General features: G+C 39.0%; 1 protein-coding gene across 11 annotated transcripts in view; it reads right to left on the bottom strand.

Moving 5' to 3' along the window:
* DLG2 (discs large MAGUK scaffold protein 2) overlaps positions 1-27,081 on the bottom strand; it is a 2,208,086-nt gene that overhangs the window by 1,627,352 nt on the left and 553,653 nt on the right. The window lies entirely within an intron of this gene.

The following is a 27,081-nucleotide window of genomic DNA, read 5'->3' as shown; positions in this document are numbered from 1 at the left end:
ATAAGCCAGAGAATTAGGAGTTATCTCTGACATTTCCCTTCCTCTTAACCACTCCCATACATAATTCATCTCTATGTCCTGGCATGCTTACCCCTAAATATCTCATATCTGTTCATGTTTCTTCATTTCTACCATCACCCTAATTTATGCTAGATTCTACAAAAGCTTCATAACTAGTTCTTTTTTGTTTTGTTTTGTTTTTAACCACAACCTTTTTTTCCATTTTCCTACATGTTCTCCACATAGCATCCAGAGTGAAGATTTCAAAATTCAAATATGACCATACTACCAGATCCTCTCCTCTCTGTCCATCTATTTAAAATACTTCAATGAACTCCTAAATATCATCTGACTTGTGTCTCCCTCCCAAACCCTTCTCTCACCAAGCATCCTGAAATGTATTCTCTGAATTCTAGCCATATTGGCCTTATAGCTCCTCATAAAGGGAACTTCCCCTCCTGAGATAGGATCTTTGTGCATGCAGTTCCCTCTGCCTGAATAAATCTCTTCCTCCTTCTTCCCCAAGTTGATTCTATTTTTCGAATTTAAGCTTAATTAGCATTCCCTTAAGGAAGCCTTCTCTGGCCTTCTTTTCTACATCAGTGCCTCCTCAGTGCACTTCCAACACACCATGTACATCTCCTTTGTAGAAGTCATCAATATTGCAAACTTATCTTACTTGTGTGATTATTTTTTTAAAGATCTTATTTATTTGAGAGAGAGAGAAAGCACAAGTGTGGGGAGGGGCAGAGGGACAAGCAGACTCCCCACTGAGTTGGGAGCCCAATGCAGGGCTCTATCCCAGGACCTTGAGATCATGACCTGAGCCAAAGTCAGACGCTTAACCTACTGAGCCACCCAGGCACTCCCATTTGTGTGATTCTTTAATGCTGCTTCCTCCTTGAGGGTAAAGACTATGTATGTTTTCCCATACTATGAATTTATAGAACCTAGAATAGTGTCTGGGACAGAGTAAACACTCTGTAAATATTTTGGAATTAATGAAGGAGAAAGGGAGGAAAGATAGATAAATAAATGGATTTGAATGAGCAGAAAGAATAATAGTGATGTACTACAAAAGAGTCAGCCTTGTTTAAATAATATATGTTGAGATGATAAACTAGCTATAGGCAAGAGAACAGTTCTGACAACAGGAATTTAAATTTTTCCTTTTATCTGCTTTTTTAAAAACAGTTTTAAAGAGAGCATTTCCCTTCATCTACAAAAGGACACATTTCTGCTGCCAAGGGCTCTCCACAGCCATAGACCTACCAATGATACTCATGTTGACTTGGTGGACAGTTTGGGCTTATTCTGCCTATACAGTATAAGACTACAGAAGGCAAAAAAAGTCCCCAGACTCGGGATTGATGGGGAGAAAAAGAGTAATTTTCTATATATTCTACTATTGCATGAGATCTCCTTACACTCTATATAGTACTTTGCCCTCTTTAGGGGTGGTCTTGTAATTACCATTCATTTGACTTAGTATTTTATGTTTGAAAAACATAAGTTTAAGGAAAGCCACTCATAAAATCAACTCTAAGAAAAAAGTACTCTTAACAATGGAGGAAAAGCAAGTCACTAGCTTCAAGCAACACCGTAAGTCATAAGAGAAGGAAATGAACACTGTACTGGAGTTTAGGTATATCATCTCATTTGATCAATATACATGGCTCAAAGAGGTGAAGAAATTTCCCAAATTCAGTAAACCCAGTTCCAGGTGACTCCAAAGCCCATGCTCTTTCCAGTGTATTTTAAGTAGTACAACCAAAACTAAAACCTAAGTACTCTGATTCTCCAGCACCATGTCAGAGAAGATTGTATCCTCTTCCACAACCCAGTTTTCTTCCCAGATTCTGTGGACTGTCCTGATACACAGGGGACTGAAATAAATGAAATTATTTTGTTGGTGTCTTATAGGTCTTCTTATAGACCACAAGCTTTCAAGGAGTCATAAAACGTCCATTCTGTGTACATTTTAGAAAACTGCTTTTGGACAAAGACTTTGGACATTAAGTTTTAGCTCAGAATGCATTTTTGCTTCCAAGTTATAAATAGAGTACAACTTTTTAATGAAAATGCTGACACAACCTAAAGAACAATGGTGTATGACCAAATCCACTGCAGAAACAGATTCTTTCAACAGAGTATTAGCATCTTTAGAGAGAGGCTATTTATAGGATGTGTTTAATTAAGTTGTAGATATTAAATTATGAAAAATTTTTACTTCACCAAAATACAATCTAAAATAGCCATTAAGATCAATTAGCATTTTTTTCAGTAGATTGGAAAATTTAGACAATCCAGACTTGAATGGCATTGATTTCTTTAATGAGATGTTTGTTCTGAGGTGTTTAAAAATATATGGGTCAGTAAATAAAATATTCAAATGTTTGTATACATTTTCCCTTGCTGCTAGAATGGAAGGGTGATTGTTATAAAACCTGCTTCTTCTCCACCCACTCTAATCATGCTCAGGTTTGGGGTTTTGATTAGATGCATTTGTTGTACCTTTTCTTGCTGAAGCCAATCCATCTAACCAGATGAAAAGGGGCTGTTTTTATGAGGCAGTCATGAGACTATGCTGCCAACAGGACCTCCTTGAGGAGCTGCAGCAATTAATGTTCCATTTCTGTGTCAAATGCTGTTAAAAGTTTTCTTTGGGCCAAAGTTTGTGCAAACATTTTGTACAATTCCACAGAGATCTGGGGTAGCTGGAGGCTGCCTCAAGAAGTTTGTCATCGACCTTTGCTCTATACTGGTCATAGGAAGCTGGTTGTTACTACAGACATGGCCTCATCGAATAGCTTCCCCCGTTTGGACAACATAAGGCTAAATTTAAATAAGGTAAGCCTGAACAAGGGATGAACACAATCAGAAGAGCAACACCGACAGGGGGTGGAGCAAGATGGCAGAGGAGTAGGAGACCTGGATTTCGTCTGGTCTCAGGAATTCAGCTGAATAGGGGTCAAACCATTCTGAACACCTACGAACTCAACAGGAGATTGAAGAAGAGAGTAGCAACAACTCTCTGAACAGAGAAGCGACCACTTACTGGAAGGTAGGACGTGGGGAGAAGTGAATCTGAGGCGATATTCGGGAGGATAGACGGTGGGGGAGGGGGCCTCCGTTGGCCGCTTCTGGCAAAAGCTAGAGCTGTGGAGCACAAAATTGGAACTTTTACAAGTCGGTTCCGCTGAGGGACATCACTCCAGTGGCTAAGCGGGAGGTGGAAACCTCATGGGACAGTGTGGACTCAGGACCCTCGGGGTCACAGAAAGACTGGGGGTGCCTGAGTGCAGCAGAGCTCCCAGGTATCAAAGCGGGGAAGCTGGCTGCTGAGACAGAGCTGAGGCACAGGCTCTCAGCTCGGGATGGCCATAAACTGTGATCCACGGCCCAGTTGGGCCACTGCACCTCCAGCAGGGACCCAACAAGCAGCAGAGCCAGGGAGACTCCCCTTCCTCCCTGGGGAGGAGCGGCACGGGAGTGCACCGCAGGGATCTGCTGGCTTTGGAGACTCCACACTGGGTTAGGTGCCAGAGAAAGAAATGCTCGGTCACAGGCCGGGTGAGCACGGAGAGCGGCTAGAGACCGGGGAGACGGGAGAGATTGACTGCTTTTCTCTGGGGGCGCAGTGAGGAGTGGGGCCCCGAGTTCTCAGCTCCTCCGGGAAGAGAGTGGGAGGCCACCATTTTCACCCTGGTCTTCCAAAGCTGTACCGAGAGCTTGCAAGGAACAAAACTTCCTGAGAGCAAACCTGAGCAGCTTGCTTAGGCAGGACCGACACGGGCAGGGCAATTCTGCCTCCAGCAAAGACATTTGGGAATCATGGCAACAGGCCCCTCCCCCAGAAGATCAGCAGGAACAGCCAGCAAGCGAAGACCAAGTTTACCGATCAAGGAGAACGGGAAAACTCCAGCGCTAGGGGAATACTGCACATAGAATTCATGGCTTTTTTACCATGATACATTAGTTTTTCAAAGTTAATTTTCTTAACTGTTTTTTGGTTGTTGATTTTTTTTGAATTTTTCTTTCTCCCTTTTCCAACCAACAACTTATCAATCCCTTTTTTAAAAAAACATTTTTTATTTTTCATTTTTAGAGTCATATTTTATCTCTACATTGTAGTTACCCTTATTTTTGGCATATATATATAAGTTCTTCTCTCTTTAAAATTTTGATATACAGTTTCTTCTAACAGATCAAAATATACCCTAAATCACTAGTGTATGGCTTTGTTCTAGTCCCCTGCCTGATCACAGTCTCTCCCATTTTTTTCTTTTCTTTTTTTTTTAAATCTTCTTCTTTCTTCTTTCAAACAACTTCTTATCTTACGAATTCCGTTTATAAAACCTTTTGTAATTTTCATCTTTACAGTCATCTTCCATCCCTTCATTGTATAAACCCTTATTTTGTACATATATCTCTTTCTTCCTTTAAAATTTTAGGAGGCACTTTCTTCTAACAGACCAAAATACACCCAAAATCTAGTGTGTGGCACTGATCTATGCACTAGCCTAATCATATCTGATCATATTCTGTTTTTTTTCTTTTGTTCTGTTTTTGTTTGTTTTTATCTTTTTCTATTTCTTTTTCTTTTATTTTCTCTTTCTTTTTTCTTTCTTTCCCTTTCTTTCCCCCTGGTTTCAGGTCTTTTCTGATTTGTATAGAATATATTTGCTGGGGACGTTGTTAACCTGTTAGCATTTTGTTCTCTCATTCATCTGTTCTCCTCTGGACAAAATGACAAGATGGAAAAAATTACCTCAGCAAAAAGAACAAGAAGTAGTACTGTCTGCCAGGGACCTACTCAATACGGACATTAGTACGATGTCGGACCTAGATTTCAGAATCATGACTTTAAAGATACTACCTGGGCTTGAAAAAAGCGTGGAAGTTATTAGAAAAACCCTTTCTGGAGAAATAAAATAACTAAAATCTAACCAAGTCGAAATCAAAAAGGCTATTAATGAGGTGCAATCAAAAATGGGGGCACTAACTGCTAGGATAAATGAGGCAGAAGAGAGAATAGGCGATAAAGAAGACCAAATGATGGAAAATAAAGAGGCTGAGAAAAACAGAGATAAACAACTACAGGATCACGAGGGCAGAATTCGAGAGATAAGCGATATGATAAGATGAAACAACATTAGAATAATTGGGATCCCAGAAGAAGAAGAAAGAGAGAGAGGGGCAGAAGGTATATTGGAGCAAATTATAGCAGAGAAAATCCCTAATGTGGGGAAAGAAACAGGCATCAAACTCCAGGAGGCACAGAGAACCCCTCTCAAAATCAATAAAAATAGGTCAACACCCCGACATCTAATAGTAAAACTTACGAGTCTCAGAGACAAAGAGAAAATCCTGAAAGCAGCTCAGGAGAAGAGATATGTAACCTACAATGGTAGAAACATTAGATTGGCAACAGACCTATCCACAGAGACCTGGCAGGCCAGAAAGGACTGGCATGATATCTTCAGAGCACTAAACGAGAAAAATATGCAGCCAAAAATACTATATCCAGCTAGGCTGTCATTGAAAATAGAAGAAGAGAAAAAAAGCTTCCAGGACAAACAAAAAATAAGGAATTTGCAAACACGAAACCAGCCCTCCAAGAAATACTGAAAGGGGTCCTCTAAGCAAAGAGAGAGCCTAAAAGCAGCATAGATCAGAAAGGAACACAGACAATATACAGTAACGGTCACCTTACAGGCAATACAGAGTCACTAAATTCATATCTTTCAATAGTTACCCTGAATGTAAATGGGCTAAATGCCCCAATCAAAAGACACACGCTATCAGATTGGCTTACAAAACAAGACGCATCGATATGCTGTCTGCAAGAGACTCATTTTAGACTCAAAGACACTCCCAGATTGAAAGTGAGGGGGTGGAAAACCATTTACCATGCTAATGGACACCAAAAGAAAGCTGGGGTGGCAGTTCTTATATCAGACAAATTAGATTTTAAAACAAAGACTGTAATAAGAGATGAAGAAGGACACTATATCCTACTTAAAGGGTCTATCAAACAAGAGATTTAACAATTGTAAATATCTATGCCCCTAACATGGGAGCAGCCAATTATATAAGGCAATTAATAACAAAAACAAAGAAACACATTGACAAAAATACAATAATAGTGGGGGACTTTAACACCACCCTGACTGAAATGGACAGATCATCTAAGCAAAATATCACAAGGAAATAAAGACTTTAAATGAAACACTGGACCAAATGGACTTCACAGACATATTCAGAACATTCTACCCCAAAGCAACGAAACACACATTCTTCTCTAGTGCCCATGGAACATTCTCCAGAATTGATCACATCCTAGGTCAAATCAGGTCTCAACCAATACCAAAAGATTGGGTTTATTCCCTGCATATTTTCAGACCACAATGCTTTGAAACTAGAACTCAATCACAAGAAGAATGTCGGAAAGAACTCAAATACATGGAGGCCAAAGAGCATCCTCCTAAATAATGAATGAGTCAACCAAGAAATTAAAGAAGAATTTAAAAAATTCAAGGAAACCAATGAAAATGAAAACACAGCTGTTCAAAATCTTTGGGATGCAGCAAAGGCAGTCCTAAGAGGAAAGTATATAGCAATGCAAGCCTTTCTCAAGAAACAAGAAAGGTGTCAAATACACAACCTAACCCTACACCTAAAGGAGCTAGAGAAAGAAGACAAATAAAGCCTAAACCCAGCAGGAGAAGAGAAATAATAAAGATCAGAGCAGAAATCAATGAAATAGAAACCAAAACAACAGTAGAATAGATCAAAGAAACTAGGAGCTGATTTTTTGAAAGAATTAACAAGATTGATAAGCCCCTGACCAGACTTACCAAAAAGAAAAGAGAAAGACCCAAATCAACAAAATCATGAATGAAAGAGGAGAGATCACAACTAACACCAAAGAAATACAAACAATTATAAGAACATATTATGAGCAACTCTATGCCAGCAAATTAGATAACCTGGAAGAAATGGATGCATTCCTAGAGTTGTATCAACTACCAAAACTGAACCAGAAAGAAATAGAATACCTGAACTGACCTATAACCACTAAGGAAATTGAAGCAGTCATCAAAAATCTCCCAATGAACAAAAGCCCAGGGCCAGATGGCTTCCCAGGGGAATTCTATCAAACATTTAAAGAAGAATTAATACCTATATTCCTGATACTGTTCCAAAAAATAGAAATGGAAGGAAGACTTCTAAACTCATTTTATGAGGCCACCATTACCTTGATCCCCAAACCAGACAAAAACCCCACCAAAAAGGAGAATTACAGACCAATATCCTTGATGAACATGGATGCAAAAATTCTCACCAAAATACTAGCCAGTAGGATCCAACAGTACATTAAAAGGATTATTCACCATGACCAAGTGGGATTTATCCCTGGGCTGCAAGGCTGGTTCAACATCCACAAATCAATCAACGTGATACAATACATTAACAAAAGAAAGAACAAGTCATATGATCCTCTCAATAAATGCACAAAAAGCATTTGACAAAGTACAGCATCCTTTCTTGATCAAAACTCTTCAGAGGATAGGGAAGGAGGGTACATACCTCAATATCATAAAAGCCATCTATGGAAAACCTACAGCAAATATCATTCTCAATGGGGAAAATCTGAGAGCTTTTCCCCTAAGGTCAGGAAGCGGCAGCGATGTCCACTATCACCACTGCTAGTCAACATAGTATTAGAAGTCCTAGCCACAGCAATCAGAAACAAAAAGGAATCAAAGGCTTCCAAATTGGCAAAGAAGAAGTTAAACTCTCACTCTTTGCAGATGATATGATACTGTATGTGGAAAACCCAAAAGACTCCACCCCAAAACTGCTAGAACTCATACAAGAATTCAGTAAAGTAGCAGAATATAAAATCAATGCACAGAAATCAGTGGCATTCCTATACACCACCAAGACAGAAGAGAGACAAATCAAGGAGTCAATCCCATTTACAATTGCACCCAAAACCATGAGATACCTAGGAATAAATCCCACCAAAGAGGCAAAGTATCTGTACTCAGAAAACTATAAAATACTCATGAAAGAAATTGAAGAAGACACAAAGAAATGGAAAAAGGTTCCATGCTCATGGATTGGAAGAACAAATATTGTGAAGATGTCAATGCTACCTCAAGCAATCTACACATTCAATGCAATCCTCATCAAAATACCATCCACTTTTTTCAAAGAAATGGAACAAATAATCCTGAAATTTGTATGGAACCAGAAGAGAACCTGAATAGCCAGAGGAAAATTGAAAAAGAAAAGCAAAGCTGGTGGCATCCCAATTCCGGACATCCAGCTCTATTACAAAGCTGTCATCGGGTGCCTGGGTGGCTCAGTTGGTTAAGCGACTGCCTTTGGCTCAGGTCATGATCCTGGAGTCTCAGGATCGAGTCCCGCATCGGGCTCCCTGCTCGGCGGGGAGTCTGCCTCTCCCTCTGACCGTCCCACCTCTCATGTGCTCTCTCCCTTTCTCATTCTCTCTCTCAAATAAATAAATAAAATCTTTAAAAAAAAAGCTGTCATCATCAAGACAGTATGGTACTGGCACAAAAACAGACACATAGATCAATGGAAGAGAATAGAGAGCCCAGAAATGGACCGCCAACTCTATGGTTAACTCATCTTTGACAAAGCAGGAAAGAATGTCCAATGGAATAAAGATAGTCTCTTCAACAAATGGTGTTGGGAAAATTGGACAGCCACATGCAGAAGACTGAAACTGGACCATTTCCTTACACCACACACAAAAATAGAGTCCAAATGGTTGAAAGACCTAAACGTGAGACAGGAGTCCATCAAAATCCTAAAGGAGAACACAGGTAGCAACCTCTTTGACCTCAGCCGCAGCAACTTCTTCCTAGAAACATCGCCAAAGGAAAGAGAAGCAAGTGCAAAAATGAACTATTGGGATTTCATCAAGATAAAAAGCTTCTGCACAGCAAAAGAAACTCCACAAAACCAAAAGACAACCGACAGAATGGGAGAAAATATTTGCAAATGACATAACAGATAAAGGGCTAGTATCCAAAATCTATAAAGAACTTATCAAACTCAACACCCAAAGAACAAATAATCCAATCAGGAGATGGGCAGAAGACATGAACAGACATTTTTCCAAAGAAGACATCCAAATGGCCAACAGACACATGAAAAAGTGCTCAACATCACTCGGCATCAGGGAAATCCAAAGCAAAACCTCAGTGAGATACCACCTCACACCCATCAGAATGGCTAAAATTAACAAGTCAGGAAATGACAGATGTTGGCGGGGATGTGGAGAAAGGGGAACCCTCCTACACTGTTGGTGGGAATGAAAGCTGGTGCAACCACTCTGGAAAACAGTATGGAGGTTCCTCAAACAGTTGAAAATAGAGCTACCATACGATCCATCAATTACACTACTGGGATACAAGTAGTGTAGGGATACAAATATAGGGATCCAAAGGGGTACGTGCACCCCAATGTTTATAGCAGCAATGTCCACAATAGCCAAACTGTGGAAAGAGCCAAGATGTCCATCGACAGATGAATGGATAAAGAAGAAGTGGTATATATACACCATGGAATATTATGCAGCCATAAAAAGGAATGAGATCTTGCATTTGCAACGACATGGATGGAACTGGAGAATGTTATGCTGAGTGAAATAAGTCAATCAGAGAAAGACATGTATTATATGACCTTGCTGATATGAGGAATTTTTAACCTCAGGAAACAAACTGAGGGTTGCTGAGTGGTGGGGGGTGGGGGGATGGGGTGGCTGGGTGATAGACATTGGGGAGGGTATGTGCTATGGTGAGCGCTGTGAATTGTGCAAGACTGTTGAATCACAGGTCTGTACTTCTGAAACAAATAATGCAATATATGTTAAGAAAAAAAAAGAAGAATATAGCAGGAGGGGAAGAATGAAGGGGAGTAAGTCGGAGGGGGAGACAAACCATGAGAGATGATGACTCTTAAAAACAAACTGAGGTTTCTAGAGGGGAGGGGGTTGGGGGGATGGGTTAGCCTGGTGATGTGTATTAAAGAGGGCACGTTCTGTGTGGAGCACTGGGTGTTATGCACAAACAATGAATCATGGAACACTACATCAAAAACTAATGATGTAATGTATGGTGATTAACATAACAATAAAAAATTAAAGATAAAAAAGAAGAGCAACACAGAGGGGCGCCTGGGTGACTCAGTCAGTTAAGTGTCTGCCTTGGCTCAGGTCATGATCCCAGGTCCTGGGATTGAACCCCACATCGGGCTCTCTGGTCCACGGGAAGCCTACTTCTCCCTCTGCCACTCCCCCTGCTTGTGTTCCCTCTCTCGCTGTGTATCTCTCTGTCAAATAAATAAAAATAAAATCTTAGGGTGCCTGGGTGGCTCAGTTGGTTAAGCGACTGCCTTCAGCTCAGGTCATGATCCTGGAGTCCCTGGATCGAGTCCCGCATCGGACTCCCTGCTCAGCAGGGAGTCTGCCTCTCCCTCTGACCTCCTTCCCTCTCATGCTCTCTCTCTACCATTCTCTCTCTCTCTCAATAAATAAATAAAAATCTATAATAAAAAAAATAAAATCTTAAAAAAAATATATATATATATATATAAAGATGCAGCACAGTAAGTTGGAACAGTAAGCAGGTGCAAGTACATCTTTGGCAAAAACACCTCCTTATCTTTTTTTTTTTGTAATTTAGGTGCTTAAATAATATTTCTTTGTTGTTATTTCCTTGGGTTTCTTGGTTCATTATAAAGATAATGATTTTTTTTGTAATGTACCCAAAAAGGACAAAGAATAAATATTTTTAAATGCCTAAAATCATTACTACTTAGAGTACACTTTTGTCACATGTTGCATGGTCTTTGTTTAAAGGCTAAAGTTGTATGAAATAACCATACCCTGAACATTGTTATAGGAAAAATTCTTTAAGGAGACATACACAGTATGAGGTTTTCAAGGTGGGATTATTCACTAGGAAGAGCTGTCATTCATGACTCATATCTGTAGCTGGTCTGTGAACAGACACCAACACACACATCAAGAGCACTTGATGATGTCTGTTCTATAGTAATCTAAGAACACTAAATAAAAGGAAATAATATGATAGCTAGGGAGAAATACCCAGGAGAGTTTGTTAGACATGTATGTACTTTGTTTCTAGAAAAAAGAAGAGAGATTCCATCATAATTGCACTGGACTTAGCACATCATAACCAAAGCAATCATGTTTGTTCCCAGAGACTCTTTCCCCACTCAGGGCTGGAACCCACTGTCCCATAATACTTTTCAGGAATTCAGTTAGCCAAAATAAGTAATGGCTCTGAGCTCAGAAATGACTTTCAAAGGTACAGAAATCACTGTCAAAAAAAAAAAAATCAAACTTTATCTTTAAAAAAATTAACTCATTGGAACGCCTGGGTGGCTCAGTCGATTAAGCATCTGTCTTCGGCTCAGGTCATGATCTAGGGGTCTTGGGCTCAAGTCCCACATTCGGGCTCCTTGCTCAGTGGGGAGCCTGGCTTCTCCCTCTGCCTGTTACTCCCCTGCTTGTGCTCTCTCTCTCTCTCTCTGACAAATAAATAAAAACAAAATCTTTTTAAAAAATTAACTATTTAAACATTCAAGATCCATAACTTTCAATTACATCTTCCAATACCTGAGGTAAGTTGAAGGTAGGCCAAGCTGTCAGAGAGTTCACTGCTCAAGTGCCACTGTGGGGCAAATATAGATCTTAAACTGTAACCATTTTCATAGTTCTCCAGTGCTGATAATAATAATGCCATAATAATAAAATGCCCCACCACTGAATTATCTCATAGTTTGAAAGCTTGTACTTGTTTTTACCATCTGTATTCTCACTGTTGGCAGCTGTTTCCCTTGGCTGCTAATATACCAGGCTTTAGTAATGCCCTCTCCTGATTTCCATATACCTGCTCTAATTATCTGGATCTTACCTAATGGGTTAGCCATGATTATTAGAAATGTATCTAAATTGACTCTGAAACTCTGAAATAAGGTATTATGGGTCTCTTATGTTCAAATACATGTGCCTGAGAAGCATTAAGAAGCTCACACAGAGAAGATGGCAGAGGTGTAGGAGACCTGGATTTCATCTGCTCCCAGGAAAGCAGCTGGATAGGGATCAAACCATTCTGATCACCTACAAATTCAACAGGAGATTGAAGAAAAGAATAGCAACAACTCTCTGAACAGAAAAGCGACCACTTTCTGGAAGGTAGGACGTGCGGAGAAGTGAATCCGAGGTGATATTCGGGAGGACAGTGGGGGAGGCGGCCTCTATCGGCTGCTTCTGGCAAGTGATAGAGCAGCAGAGCACAAAATCAGAAATTTTAGAACTCTGCTCCGCTGAGGGATGTTGCTCCAGGGGCTAAGCAGGAGGTGGAACCCTCTCTGGGACAGTGTGGTCTCAGGACCCTCGGGGTAACAGAAAGACTGGGGCTGTCTGAGGGTGGCAGAGCTCCCAGGTGTCAGAACGGGTAAGCTGGCTATAGAGACGGAGCCGAGGAGTGGGCTCTCAGCTCGGGGTTGCCATAAACCATGATTGGTGACAGTCGGGCCACTGTTCCTCCAGCAGGGACCCAACAAGCAGCAGATCCGAGGAGATTCTCCTTCCTCCCCCAGGAGGAGCGGCGCGGGAGCGCACCGCAGGGATCTGCTGGGTTTGGAGACTCCGCACGGGGTCAGGTGCCAGAGATAGAAACACTCCAGGCCGGGTGAGCACAGAGTGTGGCTGGAGACCAGGGAGACGGGAGTGATTGACTGCTTTTCTCTGGGGGCTCACTGAGGAGTGGGGCCCCGAGTTCTCGGGGCCTCCGGGGCGGAGATTGGGAGGTCACCATTTTCACTGTTGTCCTCCAAAGCTGTAGAGAAAGCTTGCAGGGAACAAAAGCTCCACAGAGCAAACACAAGCAGATTACTTAGCCCGGTGCCCGCGGCAAGGGGGGAGCAATTCCATGTCCGGCAAAGACATTTGGGAACCACAGCAACAGGCCCCTCCCCCATAGATCAGCAAGAACAGCCAGCCAAGACCAAGTTTACTGCACATAAAATTCATGGCTTTTTTACCATGATTCTTTAGTCTTTCAAAGTTAATTTTTTATTAACTGTCTTTTTTTTTTAATTTCTTTCCCTTTTCAACCAACATTTTATCAATCCCTTTTTTAAAAAAAAATTTATTTTTCATTTTTAGAGCCATGTTCTACCACTTCATAGTAGTTACCCTTATTTTGGTATATATATATATATATATATATATATATATATATATATATATATATATATATATGTTGTTCAAATTTTGAGATACACTTTTTTCTAACAGATCAAAATATACCCTAAATCTCTAGTGTATGGCTTTGTTCTAATCTCCTGCCTAATCACATTCTCTCCCTTTTTTTAAAATCATCTTCTTCCTTTTTTCACCAACTTCTTATCAATTCCTTTTATAAAATCTTTTATAATTTTCATCTTTACAGTCATATTCCATCCCTTCATTGTATTAACCCTTATTTTTGTACATATATAAGCTTTTCCTTCTTTAAAATTTTGAGAGGCACTTTCTTCTAACAGACCAAAATACACCCAAAATCTAGTGTGTGGCACTGATCTATGCACCAGCCTGATCATATGTGATCATATCCTGGTTTTTGCTTTTGTTTTGTTTCTGTTTGTTTTTATTGTTTCTTTTTTATTTCTTTTTCTTTTTTTCCTTCTTTCCCTTTCTTTTCCCCCGGTTTCAGGTCTTTTCTGATTTGTTTTGTTTATATTTTCTGGGAACGTTGTTAACCTGTTAGCAGTTTGTTCTCTCCTTCATCTATTCTCCTCTGGACAAAATGACAAGACGTTAAAAATCACCTCAACAAAAAGAACATGAGGAGGTACCGACTGCCAGGGACCTAAGCAATACGGACATTAGTACAATGTCAGAACTAGAGTTCAGAATGATGATTTTAAAGATACTAGCTGGGCTTGAAAAAAACATGGAAGTTATTAGAGAAACCCTTTCTGGAGAAATAAAAGAAGTAAAATCTAAACAAGTCAAAATCAAAAAGGCTATTAATGAGGTGCAAAGAAAAATGGAGGCTCTAACTGCTAGAATACATAAGGCAGAAGAGAGAATTCATGATATAGAAGACCAAATGATGGAAAATAAAGAAGCTGAGAAAAAGAGAGATAAACAACTACTGGATCACGAGGGCAGAATGTGAGAAATAAGTGATAGCATAAGATAAAACAACATTAGAATAATTGGGATCCCAGAAGAAGAAGAAAGAGAGAGAGGGGCAGAAGGTATATTGCAGCAAATTATAGCAGAGAACTTCCCTAATGTGGGGAAGGAAACAGGCATCAAACTCCAGGAGGCACAGAGAACCCCTCTGAAAATCAATAAAAGTAGGTCAACAACCCGATATCTAACAGTAAAACTTACGAGTCTCAGAGACAAAGAGAAAATCCTGAAAGCAGCTAGGGAGAAGAGATCTGTAACCTACAATGGTAGAAACATTAGATTGGCAACAGACCCATCCACAGAGACCTGGCAGGCCAGAAAGGATTGGCATGATATCTTCAGAGCACTAAACGAGAAATATATGCAGCCAAGAATACTATATCCAGCTAGGCTGTCATTGAAAATAGAAGGAGAGATAAAAAGCTTCCAGGACAAACAAAAACTAAAGGAATGTGCAAACATGAAACCAGTCCTTCAAGAAATATTGAAAGGGGTCCTCTAAGCAAAGAGAGAGCCTAAAAGCAGCATAGATCAGAAAGGAACACAGACAATATACAGTAATGGTCACCTCATAGGCAATACAATGGAACTAAATTCATACCTTTCAATAGTTACCCTCAACGTAAATGGGCTAAATGCCCCAATCAAAAGACACAGGCTATCAGATTGGATTAAAAAACAAGACCCATCAATATGCTGTCTGCAAGAGACTCATTTTAGACCCAAAGACACCCCCAGATTGAAAGTGAGGGGGTGGAAAACCATTTACCATGCTAATGGACACCAAAAGAGAGCTGGGGTGGCAATCCTTATATCAGACAAATTAGATTTTAAACCAAAGACTATAATAAGAGATGAGGAAGGACACTGAAATGGACCCCCCTCACTGAAATGGACAGATCATCTAAGCAAAAGATCAACAAGGAAATAAAGACTTTATTTTTTTAAATGTTTTATTTATTTATTCATAAGAGTCAGAGAGAGAGAGAGAGAGAGAGAGGCAGAGGCATCCCTCCTCTAGCAGGGAGCCCAATGTGGGACTTGATCCCAGGACCCTGGGATCATAACCTGAACCGAAGGCAGACGCTTAACCATCTGAGCCACCCAGGCGCCCCAGGAAATAAAGACTTTAAATGACACACTGGACCAAACAGACTTCACAGACATATTCAGAACATTCCATCCCAAAGCAACGGAATACGCATTCTTCTCTAGTGCCCATGGAACATTCTCCAGAATTGATCACATCCTAGGTCACAAATCAGGTCTCAACCGGTACCAAAAGATTGGGATTATTCCCTGCATATTTTCAGACCACAGTGCTTTGAAACTAGAACTCAGTCACAAGAGGAAAGTCAGAAAGAACTCAAATACATGGAGGCTAAAGAGCATCCTCCTAAAGAATGAATGGGTCAACCAGGAAATTAAAGAAGAATTTCAAACATTCATGGAAACCAATGAAAATGAAAACACAGCTGTTCAAAATCTTTGGGATGCAGCAAAGGCAGTCCTAGGAGGAAAGTATATAGCAATACAAGACTTTCTCAAGAAACAAGAAAGGTCTCAAATACACAAACTAACCCTACAGCTAAAGGAGCTGGAGAAAGAACAGCAAATAAAACCTAAACCCAGCAGGAGAAGAGAAATAATAAAGATCAGAGCAGAAATCAATGAACTAGAAACCAAAAGAAGAGTAGAACAGATCAAAGAAACTAGGAGCTGGTTCTTTGAAAGAGTTAACAAGATGGATAAACCCTGGGCCTGACTTATCAAAAAGAAAAGGGAAATGACCCAAATAAGCAAAATCATGAATGAAAGAGGAGAGATCACAACCAACACCAAAGAAATACAAACAATTATAGGAACATATTATGAGCAACTATAGGCCAGCAAATTAGATAATCTAGAAGAAATGGATGCATTCCTAGAGATATATCAACGACCAAAACTGAACCAGGAAGAAATAGAAAACCTAAACAGACTTATAACCACTAAGGAAATTGAAGCAGTCATCAAAAATCTCTCAACAAACAAAAGCCCATGGCCAAATGGCTTCCCAGGGAAAATCTACCAAACATTTAAGGAAGAATTAATACCTATTCTTCTGAAACTGTACCAAAAAATAGAAATGGAAGGAAAACTTCCAAACTCATTTTAGGAGGCCACCATTACCTTGATCCACAAACCTGACAAAGACCCCATCAAAAAGGAGAATGACAGACCAATATCCTTGATGAGTATGGATGCAAAAATTCTCACCAAAATCCTAGCCAATAGGATCCAAGAGTACATTAAAAGGATTATTCAGCACGACCAAGTGGGATTTATCCCTGGGCTGTAAGGTTGGTTCAACATCCACAAATACATTAATAAAAGAAAGAAGAATCATATGATCCTCTCAATAAATGTAGAAAAAGCATTTGACAAAGTACAGCATCCTTTCTTGATCAAAACTCTTCAGAGTATAGAGGGTACATACCTCAATATCATAAAAGCCATCTATGAAAAACCCACAGCGAATATCATTCTCAATGGGTAAAACTGAGAGCTTTCCCCCTAAGGTCAGGAACACGGCACGGATGTCCACTATCACCACTGCTATTCAACATAGTATTAGAAGTCCTAGCCACAGCAATCGGACAACAACGTAAATAGAAGGCATCCAAATCGGCAAAGAAGAAGTCAAACTCTCACTCTTTGCAGATGATATGATACTTTATATGCAAAACCCAAAAGACTCCACCCCAAAACTGCTAGAACTCATACAGGAATTCAGTAAAGTGTCACGATACAAAATCAATGCACAGAAATCAGTGGCATTCCTATACACCAACAACAAGACAGAAGAAAGAGAAATTAAGGTTTGGTCCCATTTACAATTGCACGCAAAACCATAAGAAACCTAGGAATAAATCTAACCAAAGAGGCAAAGGATCTGTACTCAGAAAACTATAAAATACTCAGGAAAGAAATTGAGGAAGACACAAAGAAATGAAAAAATGTTCCATGCTCATGGATTGGAAAAACAAATATTGTGAAGATGTCAATGCTACCTAGAGCATTCTACACATTCAATGCAATCCCCATCAAAATACCATCCACTTCTTTCAAAGAAATGGAACAAATATATCTAAAATTTGTATGGAACCAGAAAAGACCCTGAATATCCAGAGGAATGTTGAAAAAGAAAAGCAAAGCAGGAGGCATCACAATTCTGGACTTCAAGCTCTATTACAAAGCTGTCATCATCAAAACAGTATGATACTGGCACAAAAACAGACACATAGATCAATGGAACAGAATAGAGAGGCCAGAAATGGACCCTCAACTCTATGGCCAACTAATCTTTGACAAAGCAGGAAAGGATGTCCAGTGGAAAAAAGACAGTCTCTTCAACAATTGGTGTTGGGAAAACTGGACAGCCACATGCAGAAGAATGAAACTGGGCCATTTCCTTATACCACACTCAAAAATAGACTCCAAATGGTTGAAAGATCTAAATGTGAGACAGGAGTCCATCAAAATCCTAAAGGAGAACACAGGCAGCAACCTCTTTGACCTCAGCCGCAGCAACTTCTTCCTAGAAACATTGCCAAAGGCAAGGGAAGCAAGGGCAAAAATGAACTATTGGGACCTCATCAAGATAAAAAGCTTTGCACAGCAAAAGAAACAGTCAACAAAACCAACAGACAACTGACAGAATGGGAGAAGATATTTGCAAATGACATATCAGATAAAGGGCTAGTATCCAAAATCTATAAAGAACTTATCAAACTCAACACCCAAAGAACAAATGATCCAATCAAGAAATGGGCAGAAGACCTGAACAGACATTTCTCCAGGGAAGACATCCAAATGGCCAACAGACACATGAAAAAGTGCTCAACATCAATTGGCATCAGGGAAATCCAAATCAAAACCTCAATGAGAGAGCACCTCACACCAGTCAGAATGGTTAAAATTAACAAGTCAGGAAAGGACAGATGTTGGCGGGGATGCAGAGAAAGGGGAACCCTCCTACACTGTTGGTGGGAATGTAAGCTGGTGCAGCCACTCTGGAAAACAGTACGGAGATTCCTCAAACAGTTGAAAATAGAGCTACCATACGATCCAGCAATTGCATTACTGGGTATTTACCCCAAAGATACAAATGGAGGGATCCAACAGGGTATGTGCACCCCAATGCTTATAGCAGCAATGTCCACAATAGCCAAACTGTGGAAAGAGCCAAGATGTCCATCGACAGAAGAATGGATAAAGAAGGTGTGGTTTATATATACAATGGAATATTATGCAACCATCAAAGAAATAAAATCTTGCCATTTGCAACGACATGGATGGAACTGGAGAGTGTTATGCTGAGCAAAATAAGTCAATCAAAGAAAGACATGTATCATATGACCTCACTGATATGAGGAATTCTTAATCTCAGGAAACAAACTGGGGGTTGCTGGAGTGGTGGGGGGTGGGAGGGATGGGGTGGCTGGGTGATAGACATTGGGGAGGGTATGTGCTATGTTGAGCACTGTGAATTGTGCAAGACTGTTGAATCACAGATCTGTACCTCTGAAACAAATACATTATATGTTTATAAAAGAAGAAAAAGAAGAAGATAGCAGGAGGGGTAGAATGAAGGTGGGGAAATCGGAGGGGGAGATGAACCATGAGAGACAATGGACTCTGAAAAACAAACTGAGGGCTCTAGAGAGGAGGGGTGTGGAAGTATGGGTTAGTCTGGTGATGTGTATTAAAGAGGGCACGTTCTGCATGAAGCCCTGGGTGTTATACGCAAATAATGAATCATGGAACACTACATCAAAAACAAATGATGTAATGTATGGTGATTAACATAACATAATAAAAAAAAAAAAGAAGCTCACACAGTGAGTTCATAGAATAGACAGTAGTCTGTAAATGGGTTGTGAGCATTGAAATATTGACTTAGTCCACTTCAACACATTTTTGTTTACTTCTAAATGGTTCTCAATTTATACTACATAATTAAGGTTGTTGGATACTAAATAAGTAAAAAGTTCAGTAAATATAGCTGAAGCTCCTTTAAGTTGATGTCAGAGAGAACAAATATTCAATTCTTCCTGGGATTATTCTGGACACAGAGACAAAGCCCTTAAATTGGAAAATCCACAGATCCATACATTACAGCATTTTGTATTCTCAATAATTTATAAATGATTGAATCACCCTATTCTATATAAGCATCCCACTATAAACCTCTGAAAAATAATGTACCTTATAGCTCTATCATGGAAGATCTCTGAGTAATCATTGCATATTCAGTTCCTGTATCAATAATGAAACCAAGAAGGAAAATAAAGCCTAGCACTCCTCTTAAAGAAAACCCACTGTTAAAATTCCTTTAGCTCTGAACAGAAGGACATAACTAAATTTCTGAATATATTTATAACTCTGTTTACATAGTGGTTTTCCACATGGACTTTTCCAAATAAATAAGATTAGAAATCCTGACAGTCCTGTAAAGGAAGACCTTCAAATGTGCTACTATGGCTGCGAAGATGATTGTCCAACGATGCAATGTTGCCCAGCATTGCAATGCATAGAATCTTCATAGCACCTTCTATGACACAACACACAGCTAATAAAATACCAATCTCTTCTGAATTCATTGTTTTCCACAGCAAACCCAAGGGATTCAATTTGCTCAGGAGATATAATGAATTATACCATAAATGAGAAAAGACTGGGTACCCAAAAGACTAGCCTAGCTCCCCTATGTGCTGATTGTGGGATGCAAAAAAGATATTTCATTTCTCTGAGCTTCAGTTTTCTCATCTGTCAAACCAAAGAGTTATTCTTTGGCAAAGTCAGGTGGGGATTATGAGTAGGGAGATTATGCTTTCAGGAATCCTGGAAAAGTTCTGCTTAATGTTCTCAATGAAGGGCAAAGCATTCTTTGAGCAGATTAAAACTTCAAGTGTTAAAAACAAATATCAAAACATACAAAAATCCCCCTTTCATGACAAAAACACTCAACAGACTAGAAATACAAGGGAACTCCTTCATTCTGGTAAAAGACATCTATTAAAACACACACACACACACACACACACAGAGCTAACATCATATTTAATGATGAAACAAGAATACTTTCCCCTAAAATCAAAAACAAGTCAAGAATGTCTGCTCTTGCCAACTCTATTAAATAGTGTAGTGAATATTCTGGCCAAGGCAGTTGGGCAAGAAAATGAAATAAGTGGCATCCAAATTGGAAAGGAAGAAGTAAAGCTATCTCTTTTTGCAGATGGCATGATCTTATATATAGAAAATCCTAAGGAATTCACTAAAATCTCTTATAATAATAGATTCAGCAACATTTCAAGGTACGATATTAATAAACAAAAACGTATTGTATTTCCATACACTAGCAATGACCAACCCAAAAATGAAATTAAGAAAACAATTCCATCTGTAATAGCATCACAAAAAAGAGAAGGTAAGAAGAGGCAGGTGAATGCTGAGGCACAAAATCAGTAAAGTTGGGTAAAGTTGGAATTCTTAGAAAATATTCAAAGGTACAGAAAGAGGAAGCTGCGGACACTGGACATAAAATATACTGACCTCATTTTTACCATAGGCCTGCCTTTTGCTCCTAGATGGTTACCTATCGTTCTTCCAGTTAGCTTCTCAGATCTTGCTACCTCAGAACTTGGAACCTTCATTTCTTTGCCCAGGGTATGCAGGGTTCCTGTTTGCATGTCTTCTGTTCTGTATTCTGTGTAGTTTTTTATGTGTGCTCACTGGGATTGCCCTTTCAACTCTCCCATGAACAAGTGCCCACCCATCCCCTCCATACTGTGGGCTTACTTTCTGGGCATATTTCAGAAATCATTGTAAGAAATTTATCTGATATAAGTAGTGCAGTTCCCAACATACTCTTTCAAACCTAGAGAGGAAACAAGTATGCATCCAAAGTACGATAAGGGCCAGAAGAGAGAGAAAAAAAGGAATTTATCCATTGTGTCAGTCTAATCTTCCTCATACTTTCCTTGATTTAAAGCACTTGACTACAGCAAAATTGGAATCAAAGACGTTCTGCAGAGTGCACTGTGATTTTTCTAAGATAATTTCCCCTCTGGATTCTTTCCTAACCCATGGCTACCACCCAGATGGCCAGATGCACTTTAATCCCAGTGCAGACCAAGATAAAGTCCTATACTCTGCAATTTTCCATAATTTTCCTAAAACTGTGATCATCTGATAATGTCCTGACTTTTTGTTCTATAAGGGGACTGCTGATGGTATGAAAACCTTGCTCTAAAAAATAAAATTTGTATCCAGTCTTTGGAAAGACAATACTCATCAAAGCCATCCTGGGTGTGATTTCCCAGCAGCTGAGTTAGCCCAGCGGGTGCTGTATTCATAGGAATTCTGGAAGCACCCAGAGAGCAGACACAACATTATTTATTTTATGACTTGGTTGAATGTTTCTAAGTGCCATGGTCTGGGTTTTATGTGGGCTGTATACAAAATGAGGTCACACAACAAACTGTGGAGAAAAAAATAAAAGTGAGGAAGAAGCTACAAAATCAGTAGGAAAAATCTTTAGATTACTATATGATTGCTTATGCACATTGTATTATTTGGCTTTAATTAGAGTGACTGATTCTGACTGTGGGTAAAGTGAGGCAGTCTGGGAGAACACGCTGAAATAAATAACACTTTAAAAGAATATCTCCTCTGGTTTCTTTGGGGGAACATCTGTTTTTATTGATTTCCCATAAAAGAGAAAAATTACTTTCATAATCTAGAGAGACATGGTAGGGAAATGTTTAAATGATTTAAATTAAAAGGAGTATCCAACTCTACTCTTCAAAAATGGCCTTTGTTACTCAGAATATAAACATCTTTTGTTAATATGATACTCTTACATCATCAGCTCCTGCCTGTCATAGAGCAAAATGTTTCTTTTCAAGAGCTTCCGAATTTCTGCTTTCAGAGTCTCAAAAAAGTTGTATATTAACTCCTGGAAACTTTCTCTGTCCCAGCCTAAATCCTTTTCCAAAGAAAGGATCCTCCTAAATAAATCCAAATAAATAGCCCTAAACTAATAATGAGTTACTGCCCATTTTTTTTGTCCCTCACCAATTCATCCTGCCCCATTCACTTCCTTCTGGGATGACCTATCCTTTTCTTTTTTTTTCTCTTACCACTTATCAAGCAATGACTATGTGCCAGGTTCTATGTTAACATGTTCTATGCATTATCACATGTAAATCTCAAAATACCCTGTTGCATGTATAAATTCAAGATAGATTAAGCAAAGTGTCTGAGGTCACATGACCAGTGAGTGGCAGAGTTTGTGTTTTAACAGAAATCTTAATCAGTTTTAAAGTTTGCATATTTATTACCAAATATTGCATTTTCTGTCTTCCAAAATCCATCTTGAGGCAAATCTCCATCTCCATTCTGAACATTCATAGCTTTTTTTTTTTTTTTTGAGAGAGACAGTGTCCAGGTGGGGGGAGGGGCAGAGAGAGAAGGGGCGAGAGAGAATCTTAAGCAGGCTCCATGCTCAGTGCAAAGCCTGACATGGGGTTCAATCTCACGTCCTTAAGATCATGACCTGAGCAGAAATCAAGAGTCAGACACTTAACTGACTGAGCCACCCATGCACCCCACAGCTTTTTATATACAACATTTTATAGCATGTATTATCCAGCATAATGATCATTTACATGTATTGTTTCTTGCTCTATCTTGAAGAATCCAAGGGTTTACAACTTAGAAAAATGTACTCAGTAAATGCTTCTTAAATGAATAGATCAAATTTGATGTAGTCAGAATGCAATGTTCTAATTTGCAAATGTTAACATGATTTTTGAAAATACTTCACATATTGGGACACCTGAGTGGCTCAGTCAGTCAAGCGTCTGCCTTTGGCTCAGGTCATGATCCCAGAGTGCTGGGATCGAGTCCCACATCAGGCTCTTCCTTGCTCAGCAGGGAGTTTGCTTCTCCCTCTGCCTGCCGCTCCCCCTGCTTGTGCACACACAAACACTCTCTCTCTCATATAAATAAATAAATAAATTTTAAAAAGCAAAGAAAAATCTTCACATATCTATGTATGGGTGAATATTATATAACAAGAGAGATATACAGGTAAACAATATCCATGATAATCTCTATAATAGCAGGGACTTTATTTTTAATTTAGAAACACCTCTCATTGCATTATTTTTGAATTTCTAACAAGTATGCAAATATTCAGAGAAACAAAGCGATTATTCTAGACAAATCATATGTATTTATATATCATATTCCAAACAATAAAATCACATATTATAGCCATTTCTAAGTAATGCCCAATAACTAAGGATTGTGTCTGGACATTCCTGAAAGTGATCAAATCCATGCATAAGCCATAGCCATACTGAGTGGTCCAGAGATTTATGCCCTGAAATGCAGCAGCCACTCAAGCCTCCTGCAGTTGGTAGAGACTAACTTTCTTTGTTTCCAAGTACCAGAAACTAATTCTTAGCCTAGTTCACTCCAGATTCAGAGATGTGCCTGTTTTCACCTGAGTCCCAGAACCTATGGGTCTCTTTTGATTTGCTTATAAGTGGCAGAGGTTCAGGTAACCACCGCTCATTTACATATGAGCATACAATCCAATTAAATTTAAAGTGTAGAGGTGAAGAAGGATATCATTCTAGTTCTTAATGTAGCCATATAAGGAGAGATAAATAAAAAATAAAACTGTCATGCTTTTTGTTAGGTTATTTACGGTTATTCAAAAAGTATAAATACGTCCATGTTTCTGTATAATTACTGAAGGTAATTATTCATCTTGAACCCTAATTTGTACAGGTTAGTCCTGGCTACAAGGAAAAGTCTTTAAAATACCTCTTGGTCCCATTGCTACAGAGGTGTGGAGTGCCAAAAAAGAGAACATCTAGGAAGAGACTAAGCAAATAGTAATAGAAGCCATTTTCAAGGCAATATGGAGCTAGTGACAGGCATTTGCAGAGCAATTTGCAGAGAGAAGCATTCTTAAAAAAACCAATGATAAAAGCTCTGCACTTAAAACGAACCTGGGGCAAATGCACACACAAAGACCAAGACGTTTTTGTAAAAAGTAATAAAACCCAATTATAAGGATACAATCATTCCAGAGCAAAGCACCAAGGAACAAGAATAGAGCATCGGGGAGAGAAATGTAGGAAACAATCAAGTGAACTTGCAAATACACAAAGATAACAACAGACTACCTATTTATTATGAATGTAAGTATGCATTAATTTATTTATAACCTGATTCAGTCAGTGAAGGATTTGAAACAGACAAAACATTCTCTTAAACAGAGGAGGCTAAGATTTTTCTATTTTCTGAGAGATGAGAAAATGGAAATTAATACCAGAATGATTATACATATCATATATATTTTTGTTTTATAAATATGCTTATGTTAGCGATATAGTTAACTATTCATATTTTTCATTTTATAATGTGGATTAAGTCATTAACAAATTATTCTTTGGTCATTTTTATGTACCCAAGTGATGTATATAATCAGATATTTGGAATAAATGAATAGACTATTTTTATTACCAAATAGACTATTGGAAATTCTCAATGCTTCTTTCTCAGTGTTCTCAGCGCTTCTTTTTGTGTGAGACTACCACTCAGTATATAAACTCTGTTGGGACCTTCATAAGTGTTACTGACTAAGGGTATTAGTTAAGGTTGGTTTTTTTCATCTCTTTGGTTGCAAATACATCAAAAAACATTACATTCCCCCAAATAAACAAAATAAAACAAAACAAAATCTAGAATAACTTGGGGGGAATGTAACTAACTTATGGATTATCAGCAGATTATTGGGGCCTTTTCACAAAGTCAAAGAGAGATTTGAGTAAGCAGAACCTCAAAAGGGCAGATATAGAGCAGGTCTAAATATTTCAGCAGCTGAGGTTACAGATTATTTTCCAAACTACTGTCATTCATATGATTCAATACTGTTGACTACCAACTTGGTATCTCTCTAGTACAAATTCCAAATTCCCAGGAGACAGAATCCAACTGGCTCAGCTGAGATGAGATATTTACCCCTAGGTAAGTCAGGCATGGCCAGGGACAGACTCACATAGCCCAAACATGGCCACTGAAAGCCTGCCTTTGTGGATCAGTGTTACTTACAGAGAAAACAGAATCATTATGTGTTGTCAACTCCTCTGGAAAGTGTCTGCCCCACTGGGAAATGTAATTACTTTTAAATAAACAGCAAAGGAAATCTATGAAACCAACAGCTCTTAATTCCATAGCAAATCAAGAAAAAACATCTTTCTGATGTTCTCACCTGACCACAGAACTGAGAAGCAGACTATTTGGCATTTCTGACTTATGTTCTTCAGAAAGGGTCTTAAATGTAGTCATCTACTTAGTCACAAATGTCCTATAACATAAAGACCTAATCTGGGATTTCTAGATCCTACAGGGTCCAGCTCTAAGGTAATAATGAAAGATGAATTATTTTTAATAATCCAAAAAACATAATTCTAATAATGGATTTACTTGCAATAAGACTGCACAAAATAACTGACATGTCAAATGTTTGGTATTTGGGGCTGAAATTATCAGTGTGGTAGAGGATCAGCTACTAATCAGAATTCTTATTGATGATACATATTGATTGTCTCTGATAAAATGGGAATACTATCTTATTTATATTTGTACCTCCAGCAACAGGCATACCACCTGACACAGCTGAATTAAAACACTAAATTTTGTCTAGTTTGAAACAAAATTCCTTAAAACACATCCTCAATGATACTCTGTAAAGGAAAAGTGTAAAATGACCCTTGAAGGAAAGAAATGGAAAGCACCCACCTAGGAAGGTAAAATAGAATAATTACCTCTCTTCACCAACAAATATAAGAGTTGTAGATAATTTAATAAAACTTACTAAAGAGGAAATCAACAAATTGAAGACTCATTCATTGAAACTGCACTCACAGAGCACCTACCACATACCAGGGATTTACGTAGGTGTAGGTATACCAGGACCCTGAATAGCACAAGGTCTCTGGAGAAATAGACATACAAATCAGTAATTGTGAGATAATATCATCAGGGATACAATAGAAGGAGTGACTGATGAAGAAACAGAATTATTAAAACTCATCTTTTCTCTAGCATCAGCAGAGTCCCTTAGCATGCACTCCCCTCTGACCATCTGCTCACAAAAGTGTGACATTTTTATTCTCCAAGTCTCCAGCAAGTATAGGCTGCCTCCGCACTGCAGGAATGCCTCCAAAATTTAGCATCATCATCTCTCCTTCATTGAAAGTGATCCCACCTTCTCCTCCTTCCACAGATAAACAAAAACAAGGAAAGAGGCTTCATGCTCTTATGAATCTGAGTGAAAAGTAGGCTCCCCCAGGCCTACTGCAATAGAATGCAGTCATAAGTCACGTTATGATAGCCCAGCTACACCTTCCAGCAGCTTGTATCTCAACAATAGATGAGGATATTTAAGAAGCTCTACATATCACTTTACATTGCTTGCAAGGTGGGTCAAATGAGGGGAATGCCCAAAAAGTAATTTTCAAATACCTTGTCCCCATCACACACAAATTATTTTATAACAGGCAAACTGTCAGTTACAGTACACACATTTCCCAAAGGAATCATTGTCCCATTTATCAGGCAATGCACGTATGGGAGAATATCATACAAATCAGCCACTTTCTTCACTCACTTTTCTCTACGATGTAGTAGAATGAGTTCATGAAAAGAGTTAGGGTGTCTGAGATCTATTCCCAGCTTTA

This window comes from Zalophus californianus, chromosome 11, assembly GCF_009762305.2.
Source record: "Zalophus californianus isolate mZalCal1 chromosome 11, mZalCal1.pri.v2, whole genome shotgun sequence".
Lineage (NCBI taxonomy): Eukaryota > Metazoa > Chordata > Mammalia > Carnivora > Otariidae > Zalophus > Zalophus californianus.
Note: the sequence above shows the minus strand (reverse complement) of the source record. Positions and strands in the feature narration are given on the sequence as shown.